This window comes from Hemicordylus capensis, chromosome 1 (assembly GCF_027244095.1).
Source record: "Hemicordylus capensis ecotype Gifberg chromosome 1, rHemCap1.1.pri, whole genome shotgun sequence".
Classification (NCBI taxonomy): domain Eukaryota; kingdom Metazoa; phylum Chordata; class Lepidosauria; order Squamata; family Cordylidae; genus Hemicordylus; species Hemicordylus capensis.
The window spans coordinates 321,740,253-321,763,191 of NC_069657.1; the positions used below are offsets into that span (position 1 = coordinate 321,740,253).

The window sequence follows — 22,939 nt, forward strand, 5'->3', positions numbered from 1 at the left end:
TTTCCATGGATTATACCCCTCTGGAGATTTTAGTCCATGAAAGTGTAAGCCATAATAAATCTGTCTTTATGGTGCCACAAGACCGCTCGTTGTTTTTATTTCAACAGTTGAATGCAGCTGCCTCTTGGAGATTCTCCCTTTGATTGTAAACAATGCATAAGGGTTGGGATTCAGAGTTACTTTGGCATGCTGAAATGGGATCCCCCCCCCAACTCCCCTTTATTATCTTTGAACAGCAGGCCACTGTGCCATTATCAGAAATGGCTTTTCCAACCCCTGCCCCCTCCAGTTTCAAAAATGATTTTCGGTGTAGAAAAATGGACAGCTCGGTGGGGGGGGCGGGGGGGATGCTGTTTGAGAAACATACACCAAAGCCTCCTTGGGCATGAAAAACTAGTTGTGCAGTTCTTTGGATGCCTGCCAAGAGCTGCAGTTGTGAGCTGAACACCCAGAGCAACATGTGCATTCTACCAGACAGTATTTTCCCCCTCTGGAGTCCTTTGAGGAAGTCTTCAAACAATATCAAACCTTAATGCAGAGTAACAGCGAGATATGCAGCTGAGTTTCACAAATGAAGACAGGTATTTCATAAATATCCCTGCAGGCAGAGAAGATGTCAAAGCTCATAAGCCATTAAAAATTAGCCTGCTTAGCTTCTGAATACAAATCAGTGTGGCTTTATACGGTTAACACTGACAATGCAACATATTGATCTTTCACAAAGCTCTTTCGCAAGCTGAGGATCCCATGAAATGCATTTAATCAATACAAAATTAAAAATGCTACCTGGACCGGTGGTGTGCCACTCTTGTCAGTCATCTTTAGAAGGACTCAAATACACTGAAACATCAAGAGAAAGGCAGCTGAGGTTTAAAAAAAAAATGAAAAGGAGGTGAAAGTTGAAGTAGAAAGATCTCCTGGAAGAAATGTGTGATGAGTGGAATAAAAGAATGTTTCTCAGTCTGGCTTCGCAATGTGTATTTAGATTTATAAAAATCCTCAGAGGCAGGAACAGAAATTGTTTACACAGAAAGATTTGCTATGAAAATGTACCTTCCAAAATATAGGGGGGAAAATACATACTGAAGTAAGACTGGCTTTGCAGAGTGCATGATGGGCAGGTATGTATGCAGACTTCCACATGGGGTATGGGTGCTTTGGGTTACGCCTGTGTTACAGCAGGGCTGCACAACTTCAGCCCACCAGCTTGTTGGAGATGAAACTCCAGGAGCTTCGACTCTTGGCACCTTTTATCCTAGTGACCACTAGGGGCATTAGGAGTAATGACAGTGGCTGCATTCGCACGTATCTGAACCAAAGGTTGCTGAACCCGTAGTTAATTTTTGAAACTGTGAATCGCATTGCAGTTGTTAATCCAACTGCACTCTGGCAGCCTCAGATTTCTGGGCAGGGGTGCCCCTCCCTCCTCCTAGCCTGCTGAATCCACATCCCAGCAAGCTTGACGATGCTCACATTGCCAGACTCCTGGCAAGGCATCGGCCCATCATCAGTAAGGATGGGCCCAAAATGTTTTGGAGGCCATTATAGAAGCCTCTGAACTGTTTTGGCCACCAGGGAAGTTTTGGCTTTCGGAGGCGGCGGGGGTGTTCCCTTAAGGGTGAGGAAGGGTGCACTTACCCCTCCCACTGCATTTCCCCTGCTGGCGCTCCATTGTATCAAAGCCGCTCAGGGCAGCAGCATACCTCCCTGCCACCCTGTTGCCGTCCTCGGCCAGAAGTACTTCCAGCCACTTCCGGCCAAGGATGGCAATAGGGCGACAGGGAGGTATGCTGCCGCCGCAAGGGACTTTGATATAACAGAGCACCAGCAGGGGAAGCGGTGGGAGGGGTAGGTGTACCCTCCCCCACCCTTAAGGGAACACCCCCGCTGCCTCTGAAAGCCAAAACTTCCCTGGTGGCCAAAACATTTCGGAACAGTTCCGGGCACATCCCTAATCATCAAGGCTGCAGGCATTGGCCGCAAACTTGAAGGGTGTGTGTGCAGCATGATCGTGCATTTTTGGCAGGGACCAACCACTCTCAGCTGGAGAAGGGCATTAAAATAATTTTAAAGAACATTTAAACCCCTTTCCTCCCATTTGCACCTCAGCCCGTGCAAGAGGCCTGCAGACAAGCAGACTCACATAAGCACATAAAATGTGAAAGGGGTGTGTGTGTAGACAGCCACTGTTTTCCTGCAACCCCAGAAAGGGGTCATGATCCAAGGGTATGGCCCAAGGATATGGTCCACCATAACAAGGGAGGATGCTGTGATGGCAGACCCAGTAGAAGCAGACCAGGAACCTCCAAAACCCTCACACCCCCTGCCGGGTTGCTGGGTGGGGATTAGTGTTCTCATGAGAGGACCAGTCCACTGGGGAGGACCAGGGTCCCAGTGGACCTCAGTCCTCTGCCAGACTGTGCCCTCATGAGTTAGGCTATTCAAACCCAGGGGGGCCCACTCATGTGGGGCCCCCATTCTCTAGGGATAATCAGAGAGCTCATGATCTGTAGCTTTCCCTCACCACTAAACCCTTACATGTTCGGATGCCTTACTAGCCACTCCATGTGTTGGGGCAGTCCTGGGTGGGCACAATGGGGAAGTGCCAAAGATAGAGCTCTCTCTCCATTTAAACTTCCCAGGCTCCAACCACCATAGTGATGTATGCAGATTATCCACTGCAGAGAATCATGGGTGTGGGGATCCCCTGACTTGAGCAATCCCTGCCAAACCAGCTTGCTGTACCACACAAGTATCAACATGTGTTTGTACCAGGCATGACAAGACTGGCAGAGGGGGCGCTTGGACTGCTTCTTGGCAACATTCACCAGGACAGGGATTAGTGTTGTTGTGGTGCCCTTCTCCTACCAGTTTGTAAGTAAGTAAGTAAGTAAATAAATAAATAAATAAAATAGTCAACCAAAAATTGCCATTTGGCAAAGATAGAGGGTGCAACTCCCTTGGCATGTGTCATCTTTGTTGTGGGGGGCAGGGGGTGCCAGGCTTATGGTGCCATCAGGACTGCAGATGCTTTTGCAAACAATACCTCCACACTTGAGTTGTGTTAGCATCTCCATCCCCTTTTCTGCAGGTTGCCGTAGGGGGTAGCCGAAGGGGGTAGACCTTGGACTTAATCCTGAGTGGCACCCAGGACCTGGTGCATGATGTCAGTGTCATCGATCCATTAGGGAACAGTGACCATAGTGCAATCAAAGTCAGCATACATGTGGGGAGAGAATCACCAAAGAAGTCTAACACAGACACTTTGAATTCCAGAAGAGGAAGCTTCTCCAAAATGAGAAGTATGGTGAAAAGAAAGCTGAAAGGGAAAATCAGGAGAGTCACTTCGCTTCAGAATGCATGGAGTTTACTCAAAGCCACCATACTAGAAGCCCAGTTACAGTAGATAGTATACCCAAAAGGAGGAAAGGTACCAATAAGTCCAGGAGGATGCCAGCATGGCTAACAGGTAACATCAAGGAAGTCATAAAAGGGAAGAAGACTTCCTTCCGAAATTGGAAGGCCTGTCCAAACGAAGAGAACAGAAAGGAACACAAACTCTGGCAAACGAAATGCAAGGTGACAATAAGGGAGGTGAAAAGAGAGTTTGAGGAACATTTAGCTAAAACCATCAAGGGGAATAACAAAAACTTCATCAAAAACATCAGATGCAGGAAACTTGCCAGGGAGGTGGTGGGACTGTTAGATAATGAGGGAGTGAAAGGGAATATTAAGTAGGATATGGAGGTTGCAGAGAAGCTAAAGGAGTTCTTTGTGTCTGTCTTCATGGCAAAGGATACTGAGCATACACCTGTTCCTGACCTGGCTTTTCGGGAATGGAGGCTAAGGAACTGAGTCAGATAGAAGTGACAAGAGATTATGTTCTAAACTGTCTGGAAAAACTGAAAACTAGCAAATTCCCAGGGCTGAATGACATCCATCCAAGAGTCCTCAAAGAACTCAAATGTGAAATTGCCAACCTCCTTGCTAAAATATATAACTTATCCCTGCAATCGGGCTCGGTACCAGAGGACTGGAAAGTAGCAAATGTAACACCGATTTTCAAAAAGGGATACAGGAGCAATCTGGGAAATTACAGGCCAGTTAGCTTAACGTCCATTTCAGGCAAATTGATAGAAAGCATCCTGAAGGATAAAATTGTAAAGCACATAGAACAACAGGCCCTGCTGGGAGAGAACCAGCATGGCTTCTGCAAAGGTAAGTCTTGCCTCACCAACCTTTTGGAGTTCTTTGAGAGTGTCAACAAGTGTGTGGATCAAGGTGATCCAGTTTACATAGTATACGTGGACTTCCAAAAAGCTTTCAACAAAGTTCTTCATCAAAGTCTCCTGAGGAAATCAGCAGTCATGGGCTAAGGGGACAAGAACATGTGTGGATTGCTAACTGGTTGAAGGACAGGAAATGGAGAGTTTTCACAATGGAGAGAAGTAAGAAGTGGGGTCCCCCAGGGATCTGTACTGGGACTGGTGCTTTTTAATTTATTCATAAATGATCTAGAAGTAGGGGTAAGCAGCGAGGTGGCCAAATTTGCAGATGATACCAAATTCTTTTGGGTGGTGAAATCCAAAACGGATTGTGAGGAGTTCCAAAAGGATCTCTCCAAATTGGGTGAGTGGCAAATGTGGTTCAATGTTGGCAAGTGTAAAGTGATTTACATTGGGACGTAAAACCCCAACTTCAACTATACGTTGATGGGATATGTGCTGTCGGTGATTGACCAGGAGAGGGATCTTGGGGTCGTGGTGGACAGCTAATTGAAAGTGTTGACTCAATGTGTGGCAGCTGTGAAAAAGGCCAGGGATCATTAGGAAGGGGATGGAAAATAAAATGGCTATATTATAATGCCCTTATACAAAACTATGGTGTGGCCACACCTGGAGTACTGTGTACAATTCTGGTCACCACATCTAAGAAAGGACATTGTAGAACTGGAAAAGGTGCAGAAAAGGGCAACCAAGATGATCAGGGGCCTAGAGCACCTTTCTTATGAGGCAAGGCTACAACACCTGGGGCTATTTAGTTTAGAAAAAAGATGACTGCAGGGAGACATGATAGAAGTCTATAAAATTATGCATGGTGTGGAGGAAGTGGATAGAGAGAAATTCTTCTCCCTCTCACATAATACTAGAACCAGGGGTAATCCCATGAAATTGATTGCCAGGAAATTTAGGACCAGCAAACGGAAGTATTTTTTCACACAAAGCATAATCAACTTGTGGAATTTTCAACCACAATATGTGGTGACAGCCACCAACCTGGATGGCTTTAAGAGGGGTTTGGATAACTTCATAGAGGAGAGGTCTATCAATGGCTACTAGTCTGAGAGCTGTAGGCCACCTCCAGCCTCAAAGGCAGGATGCCTCTGAGTACCAGTAGCAGGGGAGTAACAGCAGGGGAGAGGGCACGCCCTCAACTCCTGCCTGTGGGCTTCCAGCAGCATCTGGTGGGCCACTGTGTGAAACAAGATGCTGGACTAAATGGGCCTTCAGCCTGATGCAGCGGGGCTGTTCTTATGTTCTTTTATGATACAGTGGAAGCTTGCATGTCGGGGCACTCCTGGGTGGGAAAAGTAGGAAAGTGCTCCACCCTTCTTGCTCCCAGACTGCTACTTGCTGTCTGCTCTGCTGCAGTAAAAGTTGAGCCCATTAAAGAGTAGCTTGAGACAGTTATTTAAGGACCAAAAGCAAGTAAGCTTTATTGGGGAAATTACTTTATAGTATAGAGTAGAGAGAGATACACATATGTATACACACATAACACGGAGCCATGGGTCCGATGGCTGCCCCCTCTCCCTCCTTCTGACCTGTCTGCCTTTGGATGTAATGGGCACAATCTGAACAGCAGTCTGTGATACTGCAGAGAGGAGGGGGAACTGGCTCCATTAGCCATGCAGCTTGTTTCTCTCAGTGGCCGTACTCACATGTAACAGGAAACTGGAGTTAAATGTGGCAGAGGTTGGATTTTGTGTACATCTTGGCCCCCTTTGAAAAAACGACTTGAGGTTACCCATCCCAAACTCCAATTTGAACCCTTGGTCTGTAGTGAGTTTCACTGCTCCTACCTGAGGCTTTCAGGCAGCTGCGGTACATCTGAATTCTGAACTGCAGACTGTGCTCGCTGTAACTGGAATTGAGAGAGGAACCTTCTCTCTGGCTGTGATTGGCTGCCGGGGCTGTCCTTCATGCCAGAAGGAAGCCCATGCAGCCAGTTCCCCCTCTTCTCTGCAGTCTCGCAGACTGCTGTTCAGATCCTGCCCATTACATCCAAAGGTGGACAGGTCAGAAGGCAGGGGAGAGGGGGAACCATCGGACCCACGGCTCCACGTTTCGTGTGGATGTGGCCTCTCTCTCTCTACTCTGTACTATAAAGACAAAAAGCTCAGGCATAAAAGCTTTCATTCCAAGAATGTAACTTCCCTAATAAAGCTTACTTGCTTTTGGTTCTTAATAACTGTCTCAAGCTACTCTTTAATGGGCTCAACTTTTACTGCTCACACTGGCTGTTATAATTGGGGTTAATCAAATCCCTCCTCTCTAACACAGCTGCTGTTGAAATCCAACTTCCTTAAACTCCAGACACAGTAGTCAATGATCAAGGATTATGGCAGTTGTAATCCAACAATCCTTTGAAGAAGCAAGATACAAAAAGCATTGACGCTTTTCAACTTTGGTGTTGGAGAAGACTTTTGAGGATACCATGGAGGAAAACGAACAAATGGGTCATAGAACAAATCAATCCAGAATTTTCACTTGAGGCACAAATGACCAGGCTCAAACTATCATACTTCAGAAACATTATGCAAAGAACCAGCTCCCTTGAGAAGTCTATAATGCTGGGGGGAAATGAATGAAAGAGAAGAAGAGGATGACCGGCAGCAAGGTGGATGGACTCGATTACTACAGCAATGAATGCACCACTGAGAGACCTTAAAGGCCAAGTTGAAGACAGATCTTCCTAGAGAGAATCTGTCTATGTGGTCGCTAAGAGTCCACACCAACTTGACGGCACTTAATCAATCAATCAATCAATCAATCAATCAATCCAACAAAAGTTGGAGGGCCGAATGCAGCCTGTGCTACAGATTTCTGAAAGTTGACTTTCCACCCCATGTAGCAGACATGATAGAGCTTTTTGTGCAAATGTGCATGCGCACACATACAGACTAAGGAAGTCCCCGATCTCCTCTCCCCAGTCTGTAATAGACATATTTAACTGAAAAGCAGAAAATGTTGCATTTTAATTCCTAGAGGCCAATCACTACCTATACAAAAGGGTGTAGCATGCATTGTTACCCAGTCTGCATCCAGTACTCATGGCTGTGCATGGAGGATTGAACCTAGGTCTCTCTTCCATCTCCTTCACAGCCACAAATATGCAAATTTGTCCACACAGCAGACCACAGGTGACCTGTGCTGTGCACAGATTTTTGGATCATAGCCCAGAGCTATTCTACCTTTGAGCAACAGGTTTGCTCACTGTGATAAGAAAAATGAGTACCAATAGCAAACAGTGAGGGACTCCTTAGTAAAGCGTACTATTAACATCAATTTAAAACATTGTAAGTTTGCTTTCTTTTCAAAGTTTTTCTGAGATGATTAAAACAGTTTATGTTACCAGAACATTTTTTCACTAGTCATGAGTTATGGGGGAGTTTTTTTTACATACTGTAATAGTAATGTGGCTGGGGGGGGTGAGGGAGGGGAGCACCCTCAGGCTACTATTATGCATTTTCACTGTGGCAAGAAATAAAGAGAGACTCAGAAAGATGAGGACAGCTTGCTTGGTGATCCAGGTATTTCAGAGCCCTTTTAAGAAGTTACTCTCCCTATATTTATTGACTGTGTGGAGTGGGAGAAAGGCCAGTATCAGCTAGCCATGCCCCCATGCTGACACACCTGCTGGCCACACACCCAGCATCCATGAGTTCAGTACAGGGCAGTGCTGACCACACAGAGGGGTCTTCCACATAGTTTGGAACCCTGGCTAGCCAGGTCTCTTCTGCCGTCCAGAACCCAACTGTAGACTGTTAAATGCTGTTGAACCAGTACAGAACCCCAGTTTTTAATGGTACAAAACCCTGGTCCTGACGTCAAGCATGTGTTGCTCTTGATGGTGTGACTGTGGATGCTAGCAGTTAAAGCTAGCTCAACCAGATGGACAGCAGACTGTCTTGCAGTCTGGTCAGAACCCAACAGCTGAGGAAAGGAACAGCTTCCCTAACAATACAATAATTCCCCCAGAACTGATGGAGTCAGTTGGCAGGCCAGCCCAGGAAATGCAAACTAGGTACATGTATTTTTTTGAGATACGGTTTTGAGCAAGTGTGAGCAAGTGTAACACCTTTACTTTCCCATTGAAGTCAATGGAGTTTACTTGCATATAAGCATATTTAGAATCAAAGTGTAAGCATATCTTCTGTGTAAAGTTTGTTGAATAATGGGGATATAACCATTTAATTCTTGAATGCGAAAAGAGCTTAACGATTTCAGTATCTTTCTTCCCTTAGAGGTCTCAAACAAGCATGGCCACAGGGTAACCAGGCTACACCCAAGGATCTAAGACCTTTTACTTCCTCCCTTATGCTCTAGCCCCCTTTATGTGAAATTAATTGGTCAGGGACTTTTCCTTATGTATTCTAATATGTTAAGAAATTAACTAGAGCATTCAGTGCTTGTTTATCTTCCTTTATTCCTTTGGTGCTCAACAGCATTACTGCAATGGCAGCGGCTGGTCTTAAATGAAAATAATTATGTTGAGAGAGAGATTTGGGCTTCAGTCTAAAGCATCTTCCTTGTTTGGAAGTAACTTCCTATGTAATCACTGGGATTTATGTTCCAGTAAATGTGTTTAGGATTGGAGTGTCAGCAATTTAAAATTATACTAAACTTCACATTAAAATAGTTCAGGTGCCTTTCAGTAACATGGGGAGCAGTGATCGCATAATAGCATAGTCATTATTTGCCAGTCATTAGACTGATGACTATGGAAAGAATATATTATTGTGGATACCTTTTAAGGAGCACTGAAGCTTATTTGCAAATTACTTTTAGAGCTGATTAGTATAATTAAACAGCAAAAGCCTGTATACAGCATGCCATTAGTGCTTAATAGTTATGCGGAACATGCATTAGGCCTCAAGCTACACTCTCCACTGCCTCGGCAGCATTTGCCTGATAGTGCAATGCAACTGGCCCATTTCCTATATTAAATGCATGATGCACAGGGCAGGGTGGAGAAAGCAAGCAAATGACACTGTTCACTTGCAGGGTCCTCTGCACTGTGAATTGTACACATTTGTTCTACTGTATCTCAGTTTACAAGAGAGTAAGCATCAACTCATAGTTCTAGATCCAGCTATTGTGGACTCAGCAGGAACAGGGAGCATCCATCACACCTGGGCCTTTCTCAGACAGCAGGCTTTGCCACAGGGTTAAGTACTGCGAGTTTCAGGGCATGTTGGATATTTTGAATTTGCCGGCGGGGGGGACCCCGATGAAAAAGTTGAATTGTTTACCCGGCATAAATCGGGAAAAGCTCCAATGCAAAGTGAAAAACCTGGATCATGTATCGAGTGCTCCCCTATAACTTGCAAGGACTTTGATGTAAATCTGGATGATATGTGAACGCACACCTGCCCTTCTCGTAGTGAAGGAAAGTAAAACCGCCGTCTGGGAATGGCCCTGGAATTTCAAATAAGGCATTTAGCGTTAGATAGGAAGAATCCTAAAGCCTAAGGCCCAGTTCCTATGTAACATGCCCCCCCCCTCGCTCTCCCGTCTGCATTTGGACATTGGGGAGAGCGTCTCTCTGCAGCCAGCAAGGCTGCAGAGGGGCAGCAGGGGGGTGCTGGCTGTACGAGCTTCCTTCTTCACAAGATAGCCCGCACAGCCAATTGGGCCCGAGTGAGCAAGGAGCTTCCTCCCTCAATTCTGGCTCCATAGGGCCCAAACTGCGGTGCCAGCATTCCTACATAATGCTGGCACTACAGAAATGGAGTTTGGTGAGGGAAACCACAGGTCACTTTTGCCCGCAAATTCTATTTCCCTGGGTTCGGATGTTCAGGTTTGGAAACTGGAGGTGAAGGGACCTCTGGTTTCCTGTTACATAGGAACCAGGCCATAGAGTTGGAGGGCACCTTCTCAAGTCCAATTTCCTGCTTGATGAAGAAAAGTTAGAATATCCCTAGTAAATATCCCACCTATGCTTGAAGACCTCCAGTGAGGGAGAGCCCACCAACTCCCTAAATAACTGATCCCATTGTCAAACCACTCTACTACTAATAGGTTTCTCCTAATGTTCTCCCTACCTTCCTGTAAGTTAAGCCCATTAGATCTAGTTAGGTCCTCAGGGGCAGCAGAGAACAAGTCTTTGCTCTCTTTTATGTTACAGCCTTTCGGGTATTTGTAGGGAGTACAAATGTGAGTAGACTATCATAATTTACAGTAGTACTAGCCATATGTCAGAATTTAGATGCTTTACCATCTGTTACACATTTGGGGGTGAAGGAGAGCCATTAAAAAGCCTACAAGCAGAACTACAGATTTCAACGTTCGCTGCCCAAAATGGCAACCTTGTGCCAACCTTTCCCCTTTGTCCTCTGGAGCATGTAATACAGAACAATTCATCAAAATTAAAAGGGAGACCTGAGTTTAAATCTCCACTGGATCAGGGGAGGCATCCCACCAAACACAGCATCTAAAGTCGCCCCAGCACTGCAGGATTCTTCTTTCTTGTGCTTTCAAGTCTCCGACCTTGATTTCTGAAGTGCACAGATGTGATGCTTTGCAGCAGAGGAGGACTTCTTTTGGCTCCTCCTCTGGTTTGTTCAACGAAAGTTGTCTCAGGCATGGCATCTGCCTGCAGTGCTCTACACTGTAGCACAGATCCACCATATAGCTACCTTAGAGCCTCATGCCTATTAGGATGGTGCTTTGGGGAGGGGTTGTTCTAAGACAGGGCTGCACACCTTTGGCCCTTCAGTTGTTTTTGGACTACGGCTCCCATCATAGTGGCCAATAATCAGGGATTTGGGAATAGTAATCAGGGGTGGATTAATCTTTTTGCCAGCCATAGGCAGCCAAAGATTAGCCACCCCAGGGACAAGCGTGGGGGGCTTGGTAGGGGGAGTAGGGGGAGTGAAACTTCTTTCTTTTAAAAAACCTTTTAAAATGCTGCTGTGTGGCATGTGCAGAGGCCCGAAACAGGCCGAAATCACCCGCTCTGTGTCATTTGTGAGTAAGCCAGGCTTGAGTGAGGAGCTCTTTAGTCACTTTCTCTGCCTCCTGCCTCCAGCACCTGACCTCACCTCCTGTCATGGTTTAGGAGATAGGCGGAGCTCTCATCCCCACTGCGCTGCCCACAATGGCATACAGCAGCATTTTTAAAGCTTAAAAAAAAATGTAACTATCTGTCCCTCTCCAAGATGCCACTCCCCAAGATTTGCCACCGTAGGCAGCTGCTTATACTGCCTATGCGGTAATCCTCCTGTGGTTGTAATCCAACATCTGCAGGAGGGCCAAAGTTGTGCAGCCCTGTTCTAGAATGTCTGCCTACAATGCCCACAACCAATCAGCAGTCAGAATAGCTAAGGAACAGCTGCTCTGTCCAATTGCCGTAGCAGGCAGCTGAGGCTGAGCCCTGTTCTCTCAGCCCACAGGGAGGGAGAAGGGCAGGCAGGCAAGCTAAACCAAGCTTATCAGCATCTGTACAGCAGCAGATTTTCTCCAGAGCAAATCATTATTGTTTTTTAAAATGGAAGGATGCAAGCGTTGCCAGTGGCGGGTTTGTTTTAACCTTCACAACATGGTTTTGATGAACAGGCAGGAGGTAGTCAAATAAACATACTTCCCACAACCTGAGAGAGAGAGAGAGAGAGAGAGAGAGAGAGAGAGAGAGAGAGCGCATCTGCTCAGCACAATCCTATATGCATGGTTACTCAGAAGTAAGTACCAGTGAATTCAGCAGGGCATACTGTGAAGTAACTCTTGCATGAAACTGCAACACTCACAACCCAATTCCATATGGTTTACTCCAAGTAAAGACTCAATGAATTCAATGGAGCTTATTCTCAAGTAACTGCATAGGATTGTCTGCATAGGATTGCAACACAATGGCACATCCCAGAAGCATTTATATTTTGAGAAATAAGGCTTGTTTAACACACACACACACACACACCCCTTTTTGCAAACCATAGATGAATACAATAAAATTACAACTTTTACCCCCCACTCTCAAAAAGTTGCTTCCTACATCCATGCATGTATTTCTTTTTTTCCTGTGGTCTTATTTGCAGAAACTGTTAGGCAATGAGAATGGGAATCAGGAATGTGGTTTAAAATTATTAAGCTGTCTATCTGCATAGTTTTGAAGATGCATATGTGAGAGAAAATGAAATGTAAGTAAGTCTATGAGAAAAGAAAACCATATTGTATGTATGTGTGTGTCTATGAAAAACAGAGGAGCCTCTGTAAGACTTGAAAAGGGAATGTGTGGTGTGCCTATTGGTGAGAGGAAAGGAAACTAGTGTGCTCCGTGTAGCCAAATTTTGAAGTGATGTGCAACTTGTGTGAATGCAGCAAAGTGGACACAAGACTCTAATCCCCATTCCAGTTGTTTTTCTTAGCCTGGTCTTGCAGTGGGCGGGAGGAGAGGGCTGAGGCTGCAGGGAGGGGAAGAAATAGTCACAGTGCTGACAGAAGAAGAGAAGGAGCTGTTTAAGAGAAGAAGAGGCAGGAAGACTAGAGGGAGGGGTGATGCCACTTTACACACTGACGTCCACAGTTAACCAGTCTAAGGGTTAGACTGTTTAGCTCCACAGCCAACCAAGGTTAGCACTAAATAGCCAACTTCCAAGCATTGGTATGAATGACTGAGGTTTTGATTGAGACAAGTAAACAATTTTATGGAAACCATGGGCTAGTGACTCCCCAAGTTCTTTTTAAATTCTCTCAGGAGGTGGAGTTTGCCTTATAGTCTCCATAAAATCCAGAGATTTTGCTTCTTTTGAGCTTTTCCAAGTACAGTAGACTCCATTTTGGAAGAGTGGAAGTTGACGATCTCTAAGAAATTACTGATGTACTTCTATTTTAAAATAATTCAATTCAAGTTCTGCAAAACAATAGGAAAAATGTATCTGGTTATAAAGTATAACAGCAGCAGGTAGCACCACATATGCTTACTAAGATCTGACGAGATAAAAAGATGATCTAAAGAAACATAATGGCTGACAGCCAGATTAAATTACTCATGGGTAGTCCCATTGAAATTAATGGGACAACTCTAACTTGCCCTATACATTTCCAAGAGGGTAGTCATGAGTAATTTATTTTGAATGTCAGCCAGTGCTTTTTTAAAAATTGTATCTTAATTAAAGGTGCAAACATTTTGCATAGACTGATAGAGCAATCCTATGTATGGTTCCTCAAAAGCAATTCCCACTGTTCTAAGAACATTTCCCATTCTCAGAAGGAGTTCCGTTCACACAAAGAGGGAGAAATTACTGTTAGCTCTGCTTACCATTAGCTTCACCTGTTGTTAGTCTTGGCTCCACCCACCATTTGTTGCCCTGCCCTTCACCCAATCAGTCCCGATGGTGGGCACCAGCTGCCACTGCATAGTATGAAGGTTAATGGGTGACCTTGGGCCACTCACTACCTCTCACTCTAATCAGCAGTTTCTGAAAATAAGACCACAGAAAAAAAGAAATGTGTGCATGGATGTCCTATTCCATGGAAGCAACATTTTTTTTTTAAAAAAAGTTGTAATGTATTGTATTCATCTATGGTTTGCAAAGAGGTGTATGTTTTTTAAACAAGCCTTATTTATCAAAATATAAATACCTCTGGGATGTGCCATTGTGTTGCAATCCTATGCAGACCATCTTACCTCACAGGGATATTTTGAGAATGATTTCACAGGATATGTTATAGAGGGGAAAGAAAGAACTCTCCATGGGATTTCCACTTTTGGTGGTGTCCATGGTTTTTTTTGGTAGAGTTCCACCCCCAGATGGATAAATGGTCATAATATAATGAAATGAATGATATCTTTGCATTTTTGTGACTATACAAACATACGCATTCTACATTCTGAAGCGTTTCTAAACTAAGCTATTTCAGTGCTCACCCACCCCCATTAGTAGCAGCAATCTCATCAGTGAACCTAAATTGCATCCTCTACTTCAGCTTGGTAGGCCTAATGTGTCCCTGTGGGATATTTTGGCAAGTTTTAATATGTTTAGGGGCTCCTTAAACAGCCTATGCTTCTACACAAACGTGATTAAAAAAAACAACACCCAGATGTATTGTGGGTTTTTTAAGAAGTTGGGTTTCCTTTATTATTTATTTGAATAGAGGTAATTTAACTGGCAATCAGTAAAAGAATTATTTCTGTTTACAATGACTGTTCGTGGTGCAATTTTGATGAATTGGTTTTTTTCTCTTATCCATTGCAGAACTACCCCACAAGATCAAATGTTGTAATTGCATGTTGTCAATATTCCTATTATTTTATAAAGACTGATACACTATAGGTAGAAAATAGCACCTTTTGTATATATATAATTACAATGTTTCTCCTCAGTCCAGAGGAATATAAAAATGTGATAAGATTAGAAGATAAAACTTAGATATCAAAATTCAGGAGGTGGGGGGAAGCAATCAATTTTAGCATATTTTCTGATGAAACTTTAAGCCTAGGGACATGATTTCAGCAAGTTGTCAAAGAGAAAATGATTTTCAGCAGAGTCTGAATCATAAATCACCTTCATGACAAATCATCAAAACTTGTCTGTGACTGTGATTGCCGTATTGTGAGCCATACATCATTGCAAAACAAAAAGCATCTTGTAATGTTCCTGTTAATAGCAGAGCAGAACTAGTTTAATCCTGACAATGAATGTTCACCATTTTCTGCACTAGCTGCTTCATTCTCTCAGAAACATCATGTCATAGCTCCTACCAGAGCCAGAGAAGGAGTGGGGAGTTCACTGGAGTGAATCCTCGACTGTAAGTGATTCACAGTAGGCAGAGGTGCATGTGCACCTAGGTAATATTGGAGCCTAAACCTGAAAGCCTTTGGAGGGCCCCCCCACACCTGGTATTTTTATTTATTTTTAAAAAAACATTTTTAATACAACCACACTACCTGGAACAAAGGATTTGGAGCCCCCCCCCCCCCGGAGTGTGGAGGCCCTGGACATTGGCCTGGAAGTCCAGGGGTAAGAGCACCTCTGGTCCAACACCTTGTTCAATTATAGCTGTGCCACTAGATACCAGAATCCCACGTGTGTGCCACAAAACCAATACAAGTCCTTAACAAGGACATTTCACAGTAAAATGTCATTTAAAATGATGCACATATTATGCACACACATACTCCTGCCTGCTGTAATGGTTGTGGGATAACCATACACTTTGATTTCATTAGTGTATATATTCATATGCACAGAAGACAGAAGGAAGGGAGAGAAAGTTTTCTTTCCTCAGGAAAAATCAACATAATGAAGCACAGATAGGCATAATCTTTTTGCCTCAAAATTCTGTTCCCTCTTCCACTCCCAGTCCCAAATGTCTTTGCTTCACCCCAGTCGTTGATGCTTCTAGAACAAAAGCCTCCCTCATCCATGCTGTTCCAAGTAACTGAGGGAGAGGTGAGATAGCAAGAGAAGAAACATGCAAAGGGCAGCCCCAAGCCTTCAACACTCTCTCCTGTCCCCCAGGGCTCTGGCCATTACCATATCAAGTGACGGGGAACCAACGTTTGTTTGTTTTTTAAGTGCTGCAGACTGAGACTGTGCAGGCGGCAACAACAGCCCAGCTTCTGTCTCACTTTAGCACCTCAGTGCAGGAGATCAGGGGGTGGGGTGGGTTGAAGGGGGAGAAATCGCAGGAAAGCTGATGAGGGGGTGGGGAAGAGAAGAAGGCAAAGAAAGAAAAATCAACTCACACCAGGGTCCTCTGGGTCCTCTCCAAAGCCCTCCTGCCCAAACATCATTCCATACCAACCAAGCCAACAGTCTCTCTCCCAAGCAGGGACTTGCCACTGAGCTCTCCTAGGTTTCATTGTTTTTTTGCCTCCAAAAGAAAACAGGACTGCCAACTCCATGGAAAGAGACTGTCAAACACAGAGTTTGACTGCACTTCCAGCCTCTCTCTTAATCTGCATGATGAAGGATCTGACACGCACCCCCTTCCCTGTCCCAGCTTCCATTGAGGCAATTGATTCACAGTTCTTCTTATGGCCTCCTGTTTTCATTCAGAGGCAGAAGCAAGCAATCACCAGAGGAAGAATATGTATTCAGACTCTGTGTTTTACAAGCACGTCATCAAATCAGGGAAACTTTCTAAACCACTCAGCACGTCTCTACCCTCCCCCTCCCCTTGAGTTAACTCACAGCCTTCCCTCCCACCTCCCATTTTCCTTCACAGGTGAAAAACAATGCTGAGTAGCAATTCTTAAAGACAAAAGCTCAACTGTAAGTTCTAGCTTTGGGAGAGGAACTTGGAGCTTTCACACAAGAGACCAGGACATGCCCAGGCATTACTTCCTCGGCTGCGACCTGGGACTCATGCTCCTCCACTCCCTCCTTGCCAGGGCTAAACGATAAGAAACATGTGTGGTGGGAAGAAGATTCCAGAGCTGTGATTGGATCGAAGTCTGGGAGAGATGGCCACAGCAGTAAGGAAGAGTAGCTGGGCTACTGCCTCCTGAACAAAAACAGATTAGGTATTGAAACGGATTCCCAGACCGTGCAGAAGGTGGCGGTGCAAGGATCCTCAGCCTAAGGGGGCAAGACTACCGCTCCCTTCAGTTGGCAGAGAGAGAGAGAGAGAGATGCAACTTCTTTGCTCAAAGACTGCCCCGTCTCCTCCAGTTAGCAGAGAGAGAGAGAGATGCAGCGGAGGCTGCCCGCCCGCACAGAAGAGCACATGGCGGTCACTGGTGGGGCTGGCAGCAAGGCCAACAGCGTTTCTTCTGTTGGGCACTGGACAGCAGAATGGTGGCAGTGGCACAGCCTCCCCACCACCACTGGAGGTCCTGCGCTCCCCACCCCCCAGCAACACAAGCACCGGCAAGTGGCCCACACCACTGCCCATGCTTAGAGAGGTGGTGGTGTAGGCATATTGGGAGTCAACCACCACCACCGGACAGGCCAGGGCAAGGCAAATGGTGGCCGCCGCAGCCAGCCTGCTGCCATTTCAGGTGCGAGTGGCTGCAAGGCCAGGTGAGCAGGAGAACCATGGTGGAGGCCCCTGGGGGAACATTTGGAGGCACCCCCAAAGCAGAGGATCAGACCTGGACCCTGAGGTTCAGGCCTAAGTGCACCCCTGACAGTAGGCTGCCACCACCTACTTTATTTTAATGTGGGACAAACCACTCTCTCCATATAAGATTCCTGGGCAGAGGAGAAAGTAAAGTAGCAAAACCCTCCCTATAAGGGCTGGTTATTCCTAGGCCTCCAGAGGTATGTGACTAAGGCAGACCCAAAACGAAGAGTAGTACACTTCATCGACAAGGGTTAATTATTAGATTAAAAGATTGTGATCTCTTTGGTGACAGGGATCCATCTAATTTATTTATTATTTCTCTGTGTAAACTGCCCTGAGCCATCTTTGGAAGAGCGGTATAGAAATCAAATAAAATAAATAAATGGATGGATGAAAAACAAGAGCATGCAATAAGATCAATTGTCTCTTCATAAAAAAGATTGTAAGAGACACAAGTTTTCATTAACAAGGCAACTGTGAGGCAACTCAGATTCAAGCAATACAATAAAGGAAAATAACTTCCCTCACACATCTAACTTAACTGGTCCCTATCTTATAACTCATAGGCAGAGATCTACCTGCTATCTTCAGCCTCCAGGCTGTGGCCTTCCCATTTCCCCAGCAGCTTCTCAGCCAGCTGCTTCCTCGGGTACACTTGGGATAGAACAAACAAAGAGAACAAAGCTTTCTCTTCTTCTGCTGGTGGTTCTTAGTGTAGTTCCTGCCCTGTCCTCTAGACTGATCCTTCTGTTTTGATTTTCCCTGGCTTTTTCCTTTATTTGTAAAGGCCCACCCTCCCAGCAGTTGCTCTAAGTGAGGCCTAGTCTTCTCTCAAATCCTTGCCATCACTACACACCCAACACTTATTTTGCTAGCCAAAGTCAAAAGCAATTGAATAGAAGTACTTCAAATGGCCAGCATGAGGTGGTGCTGGGCCTCCAGCCACCTCAGTTTGCCAGGGCCCATAGCTTGTTTGGGCCCCCCTACTTACTGAGTGGGCAGCTCCTCCCTCTCCTGATCCTGGAAGATGGGAGGAATAGAACTTACTGCTGAAGCCACTAAAGGACATGTGGCCAAAGAACATGGTGACAGTGATTTCACCATGGGAAGAAGATGCACTTCTGCTGCTGAGTCCTTCAGTGGCAAGTCCTCCTCTTCGCCATTGACCAATGAGCCAGTGGGCTTTCTTCCAAAGGCCAGTGAGGAGGGTGGGAGAAGAAGCTGCCACACTAGTTTCTTTGCACCAGTCAATGGGCTTACTACCAAAGGGAAGATTTGCTGTTGTGCAGGTTTCCTCCTTCTCCAACAATCCATAGGACAATGATAGCATCCCCCAATCCTGCAGTGATACAGGGGCCTCTGGAGGATGTTCCCATTAGCAGATGTGGTTTCCTGGCAGCAAAAGCAATGGCAATATGAATATGTCAGTTGACTTGCATCCTCTCTGCCACCAGAAAGGAGTTCGCTGGGTAGGTGGTCGTGATTTTGGGGGCCTGTGCTCAACCTCGCTTATCTGTGGCATCATACATGCTTCCAAAATGCAATATATTTGCTAGTAGGTTAAATACAAGGTTATGATCCAAAGGGCACCTAACAGGATGTGTGTGTGTGTGTGTGTGTGTGTGTGTGTGTGTGTGTGTGTGTTTGAAAGCAGATTTCCTTTGCCATCAGAAATTGGGAAATACTGTTCAGATTTAAACATTATTTGCCATGAAATATAGGCAGGGTTGGGGGAGCTGCTTTCAAATAGCACATTTAATGCCGTCTTAGGTTCATGTAACTAGCTGCACAATTCTATAGATGGTGGTTTCAGAGCAAATTTTTTCCATTGATTTCAAAAGGATTTGAATTGCTCCTGGCTGAGGAACGTGTGTGTGTTGCCATGAAACTCCTGTGCATTTCAGAGGACTATACACTAAACTGAAGGATGACTTCACACAGGGCCTAGGCCAGGCATTTCAGGGCTATTTTAAAATAATAGGGAAGGATGCACCATTTTCAAATGGTGCTAACGAGATGCCATCTTGCTTCCCAACCCATCAAGTCTGGGTACAGAAGAAAGAGCTGGTTTCCCAACTGGGGGCTGCTTTAGAGGCATTTTGGGTCATTTTAAGGATCTCGGGTGTTTCGGGCGAACTCAGAGAGGAACCTTTCTGCAAGCAGATACCATTTGCACTCTCAGATCGTGGGAGATACTTGCCATGAGGGATGTGCAAAAAATTTCGGGCACAGATCAATCTGTGCCCGAAACGAGCAATTTCGGGTGATTCGGGTCCGAACCGAATCATCCCCAATATCCCCCGATATTTTTCGGGGCCGAGCCGAATCACGCCTGATTCATGCCCAAAAAATTCGGGTGATTCGGTATGACGTCTCTTTTGCCTCCATTGATTTGAATGCAAAAAGGTCTGATGTGATGTCAGCTCGAATTTCAGTTCCCAGGGGCAAAATAGTGGGGTGGGGTGGTAGTGCCCAATGGATGGAGGCTACCACCCAAATTTCAGGGGAATTGGGCAAAGGGCTGATTTTGGGGGGATTTTTGAAGTTTTAGTGTCTTTGGGGCAGTTCGGGGGCATAGCGTGTGATCCGGGCAAAAAGAGTGGGGTGGGGTGGTAGTGCCTAATGGGTGGAAGCTACTACCCCAATTTCAGAGTGATTGGGCAGAGGGCTGATTTTTGGCGAATTGTTGAAGTTAACGCATCTTTAAGGTTTTTCCCCATAGAGAAGCATTGCGGTGTCAGCAAATATATAGCTTCACGCAGGGGGCAAAGGGGTGGCCTAGAGCAGTGTGGGGTTGGTGGTAGTGCCAGGTAGGGGCAAGGAAGCTACCTGAATTATTTCAAAGGATTTGGGCAGAGGGCTGATTTTTGGGGAATTGTTAAAGTTTACGCGTCTTTAAGGTTTTTCCTCATAGGGTATACATGGAGCTTTCAGCAGCCCCATAACTGCACTTGGGGGGTGCTGAGGTGACCCGGAGCGAATGGTAGTGTAGTGCACATAGGGTGCCAACCACCCCCATGGGTTTCTAACCCATGGGGTACAGGGTTCTGTTGTTTCAGAGGTATTCTGAGTGTGCATTCTATGATAGCAAATTAGAGTGGATTCATGGTGTTTCATTGAAAATCTCATTAGCTATCATAGAATCTACACTCAGAATACCTCTGAAACAACAGAACCCTGTACCCCATGGGTTAGAAACCTATGGGGGTGGTTGGCACCCTATGTGCACTACACTACCACTCGCTCCGGGCCACCCCAGCACCCCCCAAGTGCAGTTATGGGGCTGCTGAAAGCTCCATGTATACCCTATGAGGAAAAACCTTAAAGACGCGTAAACTTTAACAATTCCCCAAAAATCAGCCCTCTGCACAATCACTCTGAAATTGGGGTGGTAGCCTCCACCCATTAGGCTCTACCACCCCTCCCCTCTCTTTTTGCCCAGATCCCACGCTATGCCCCCAAACTGCCCCAAAGACACTAAAACTTCAAAAATTTCCCAAAAATCAGCCCTTTGCCCAATTCCCCTGAAATTTGGGTGGTAGCCTCCAACCATTGGGCACTACCACCCCACCCCACTATTTTGCCCCTGGGACCCATTTTTCTTACCTGAATCGATTCAGATTCGGATTTAATCCGAATCTGAACTGAATCAGGGGTGATTCGGGTAGCCCAGATTCGGGCACAGAACAGAACGGGGGTGATTCGGTTTGGGTCCCGAACCGAATCACCAAAAACCTGAATTGCACACCCCTACTTGCCATACATCTGCATTACAGAGGTTTGCCTGCTATATAGTTTAAGACTTTAAAATTGCTGATCTCTTCAACTTTTAAAATACTTTCCCCTCTACCTTTTTTCTTTTTTAAAAACCAGGACCTAATCAGAGTTGAAAGACTAAAATACTTTATTCCTAAGTGGCTTTTTAAACCTCCTGAGCCAATCAATTACAGAGTTATTACAATTAGGCATTTAGACATTTAGATATCAAAAGGATAGAGGTTAGAGGCAATTTACGAGATTTACAGTTTTATTGCCTGGTTTTACAATCTGGTTGTTTCTTTTATTGCATCTTCTGAGAAAGCTTGGCGTCCCTTCCTTCCTTCCTTCCTTCCTTCCTTCCTTCCTTCCTTCCTTCCTTCCAAACAGAAGTGAAATCCAGATTTGATGTGGCTGAAAGGAAATTAGCTGAGCATGACCAACTTATTCACAAGGTGACAGAGTATCAGAAGGAACTGGAATCAGTGAAGACAACACAAGAATCTGACCATAAACACCTGGAACAGTGGGTGGAGATTTTAGAATTTCAATTTTGTGCCTGTAACTTGAAAATTCGTGGCGTGGGAGAAGAGGTGGGAAAAGAGAACCTGGAAAAGTAGATTGAATCTCTTCTTTTATAATTTTTGGGACTTGACCCAGAAGATTCTCTTGATATCTGAGAAATTTATAGAGTGAACGCCAGGTATGCCCAAGATAAGAATCTCCCAAGAGATATCATGATAAAATTTACAAACAAAAGGACCAAGGAAACAATTATCTGTGTACAAAGAGACTCTCCTTTGGAACTAGGGAACAAGCAGATTGAGTTTTACCAGATGTCCCTGCTGATATTTTAAGGAAGCGCTGAGAGCCAGGAGTTAAAGTTTTTGACTGTTGCCCTTCAGGAGAGAGGAATTAAATACAAGTGGGCAGTACCATTTTGCTTGGAAGTTTTTATGGACCATGGGAAGGTGAAGATATACACAACTCAAGATGCAAAATGCTTTCTGGATTCTCTAAGCGTAACAGATGCCTCAATTATGCCAGATAAAACTTTGGATGGGGACCAACCAGAAGATGCAAAATGGAATCAAGCTTCAGCTTTTTAGAGGGGGGAAGGACTAAAAAAAAAGATTTTAAGAATTTAGAATCATGGATGAAATAAAAATATTCAATGTAAACATTAATGGATTGAATAATCCATTCAAAAGGAGAAGAATTTTTCTGAAACTGAAAAAAGAAAAAGAAGATATCATCTGCCTTCAAGAAACTCATATTAAGTTGAGTAATGTTAATTTGTTGGACTGTAAATCTCTGGGCCAAAGTTATGTGGCTTCTGGGGATACAAAAAAATGGCGTGGTGATTTATGTCAAAGCACAAGTACAGGATACAGCTGGCAGATATATAATACTGAAGTTCCAAACTGAGCAACAACTCAAAATTGCAGTAGCCTCAATTTATGCTCCAAATGATAACAAGACTCAATTCTACGATCAATTTTTTCAGTCACTGCTGGAGATAGCTGAAGGAGAAATCCTTGAGATGGGAGATTGGAATGCAGTTCTCTCGTTAGCCCTTGATAAATCAGGACAACACAAGAAGAAATCTGACAGATTGCCAAGAAACGTGTTGGATTACATGACGTTTCTGTCCTTAGAAGATGCCTGGTGATACAAGCATCCTCTGGAAAAGAAGGATTTTTTCCCCAACCTCATCAAACTTACTCCAGAATAGATATGTGTATGATCTTGAAATCTGCATTACCGAGACTGATTGAGGTGGAAGTGGCTCTGCTTACGTATGCTGATCACAATCTGCTAGTAATTAGACTTAATAGAGAACACACAGGGCCAAAAAGGTGGAGATTGAATAATCTTCTGTTACTGCAAGA

General features: G+C 44.9%; 2 protein-coding genes across 5 annotated transcripts in view; one reads left to right on the top strand and one right to left on the bottom strand.

Annotated features, from left to right (window-relative positions):
* Nucleotides 1-22,939, top strand: part of FUT9 (fucosyltransferase 9) — a 240,233-nt gene that overhangs the window by 182,151 nt on the left and 35,143 nt on the right. The gene's annotated exons all lie outside the window — the stretch shown is intronic.
* LOC128341261 (uncharacterized) overlaps nucleotides 1-22,939 on the bottom strand; it is a 121,207-nt gene that overhangs the window by 33,838 nt on the left and 64,430 nt on the right. The window contains exon 1 of one of the 4 annotated variants that reach the window (XM_053287551.1): nucleotides 15,970-15,994. The exons of the other annotated variants lie outside the window; for them this stretch is intronic. The gene's annotated coding sequence lies outside the window, so the exon portion shown is untranslated. Of the gene's footprint in view, nucleotides 1-15,969; nucleotides 15,995-22,939 lie in introns of those variants that run through there. 4 annotated transcript variants of the gene reach the window in all.